At 39.7% G+C, this 3,050-nt stretch overlaps 1 pseudogene; it reads left to right on the top strand.

The window, feature by feature from the left end:
- Positions 1-5: 5 nt before the first annotated feature.
- Positions 6-3,041, top strand: LOC107854055 (annotated as a pseudogene).
- The last annotated feature ends 9 nt before the right edge of the window (positions 3,042-3,050 follow it).

Raw genomic sequence — 3,050 nt, 5'->3', positions numbered from 1 at the left:
ATGCAAAGGACAAGGCAACTGGAGGTGATTTAAGGGTGAAAAACTTGATAAAAGATATTCATGAACTGGCAGGTGATACGGAGGATCTCTTAGATGAGTTCCTTCCAAAATTTAAAAAATCCAACAAGTGCAAAGGTGTTATTTGCCGCCTTAAGACTGCTTGCATCCCTTCTCATGCTTCTTTTGCCGATGAGTATGCTATGGAGATTGAGAAGATAAAGGAGAGAGTTCGGGACATTGACCGTGTAAGGACAAATTACAACATCATAGATACAAGTAACAACAATAATGATTGCATTCCATTGGACTGGAGAAGACTATTCCTTTATGCTGATGAAACAGAGGTCATTGGTTTGGATGATGACTTCAATATGCTTCAAGCCAAATTACTTGATCAAGACTTGCCTTATGGAGTAGTTTCCATAGTTGGCATGCCCGGTTTGGGGAAAACAACTCTTGCCAAGAAACTTTATAGGCATATCCGTGATCAATTTGAGCGTTCAGGACTGGTCTATGTGTCACAACAACCAAGAGAGAGAGAAATCTTACTGGACATAGCCAAACAAGTTGGAGTGACAGAATAGGAAAGGAAAGATAACTTGGAGGACAACCTGAGATCATTCCTAAAAACAAAAAGGTATGTTATTCTCTTAGATGATATTTGGGATGTTGAAATTTGGGATTATCTGAAACATTACCTTCCCGAATGTGATTCAAAAAATGGCAGTAGGATAATTCTCACATCTAGAAATAGCAATGTAGGAAGATACATAGGAGGGGATATCTCGCTTCACATATTGCAACCATTAGATTCAAAGAACAGCTTTGAACTCTTTACCAATAAAATATTTAATTTTGATAATAACAATTGAGAGAATGCTTCCCAAGACTTGGTTAATATTGGTAGAGATATAGTTGGGAGATGTGGAGGTATACCAATAGCCATTGTGGGGACTTCTGGCATGTTAAGAGCAAGAGAAAGGACAGAACATGCATGGAAGAGAGTACTTGTGAGTATGGGTCATAAAATTCATGATGGATGTGCTAAGGTATTGGCTTTGAGTTACAATGATTTGCCCTCTGCATCTAGGCCGTGTTTCTTGTATTTTGGTCTTTACCCCGAGGACCATGTGTCACACCCCGTTTTCCTCGCGGAAGGCGGGATTAGACTTGACAAACTCTTTTCGGGATTGCGTTAAGGAAGGAAAGGTGTGAGAATCGCCACCTAACGTATTAAGGTGCGTTAGGGTACCGGTTTACGATACTACGAACCTATTTGTTATTATTTTGTCTTAGCTTACCAGAGTTCGGGTAAGGGTTCAAATTACCTCAAAAGGAAGGTGTTAGGCACCTTTTGAGGTCCACAAAGGTGGTTCCCGGCCGAATTTATACTTTATATGGGGATTCTATGTGAGCAAGTAAAGGTTTCTTGTTTTATAATTAATTGAGCGTTTAGCTAAGTGATAAGATAATTAATGAGCGAACACTTGTTACTTTATTATTTCTAATAGTTGATTATTTAAGTGATAAAATAAATAAACATAAATAAGATGAGCGAAAAGAAAGAAAGACAAGATTAGCGATAAAAAGGTGACTGCTTTACATAATAAACTAATTACCCCAAATACACATGTAAAGTGAATAAAAAGACTAAAAAAAGAGAAGGCGTCCAAATCAAACAAAGAAGTGTTTTAGTTTTATTCGGATCAGAAACCCAATTTTTTAATCATCATCCGACCCAAGGGTCAAACTCTTAGACAAGTAATAATGGCATTAGCCTCGCCGTTAATATTTGTTGGGATCATCATTTCCGAATAGGGGCTACCCGTCCCCCCCACCTAGGATGGATGTCTAAAGGCGTTCTATAACAAGGATAAAATTAACGTCTTCTATTTATTCTAGTTGTCCCACCTATCGTCCAAGAGGCGTTGGACTTTATTATTTTGGATTTGTGTTCTAGACTAAAACAAAACTATGTTTCCTAAGACTCGAAGCGCGTAACAAATAGGATAACAAGTAGCACATAATAATCCCAAGTTCGCCACTTCGTTAACTAACGTTAACTAATGTGATTATCATTGCTTCATTGCCATAAACCAGAAAGCAAGGCGTGGCACCTGTGTATATTCTGATGGTGGTGCGGTACCCTAGTAGTGCGAAAGGTAGCCTTTCATGCCATTGTCTGCTGTTGCAATCATCTTGCATAGGATCCACTTAATATTCTTATTCGCGGCCTCAACCGCTCCATTCATTTGTGGCCTATAGGCTATGGAATTTCGATGCTTGATCTTGAAATTCTCACATGTGACTTTCATCAGGTCGCTGTTGAGGTTGGAACCATTGTCAGTGATGATGGATTCGGGAATTCTGAATCGACAAATGATGTTGCTTCGAACAAAGTCATCCATGACCTTCTTTGTAACTTATTTGTGAGAGGTGGCTTCTACCCACTTGGTGAAGTAGTCAATTACAACAAGGATAAAGCTGTGACCATTGGACGCGGCCGGCTCAATGGGACCAATAATATCCATGCCTTAAGCTGTGAAGGGCCAAGGAGAGTTAGTGACATGGAGTTCATTGGGAGGAACTCAAATTATATCAGCATGAGTTTGACACTGGTGGCATTTTTGCACGTAGCGGATGCAATTGTTTTCTATGGTCAGCCAGAAGTAGCCTAATCTTAATATCTTCTTTGCCAACATCAAGCTATTCATATATGGACTGGATGTTCCGACATGTACTTCTTCAATCATCCTGGACGCCTTTTCGGCCTCGACACATCTTAGTAATCCCAAATTAGGAGTCCTCCTATACAGGATTTCTCCATTTAGGAAGAATTGGTTGGCTAGCCTCCGAATGGTACATTTTTGGACACTTTTCATATTTTCAGGATAGTCTCCACTTTTCAAATACCTCTGTATGTCTGTGTGCCATGGTTTTTCGTCCGATTCCTCTTCAACATGGAAGTAATGCGCGGGCCGTTCATGTACGTGAATGGGAATAGGACAATGTAATTCTTGTCTGGATGTTAGATCATGGAAGACAAAGTG

The sequence above is a fragment of the Capsicum annuum genome, unplaced genomic scaffold (assembly GCF_002878395.1).
Source record: "Capsicum annuum cultivar UCD-10X-F1 unplaced genomic scaffold, UCD10Xv1.1 ctg78640, whole genome shotgun sequence".
In the NCBI taxonomy this organism is placed as follows: domain Eukaryota; kingdom Viridiplantae; phylum Streptophyta; class Magnoliopsida; order Solanales; family Solanaceae; genus Capsicum; species Capsicum annuum.
The sequence above is the reverse complement of the archived record's forward strand: the minus strand, read 5'-3'. Positions and strand labels throughout refer to the sequence as shown.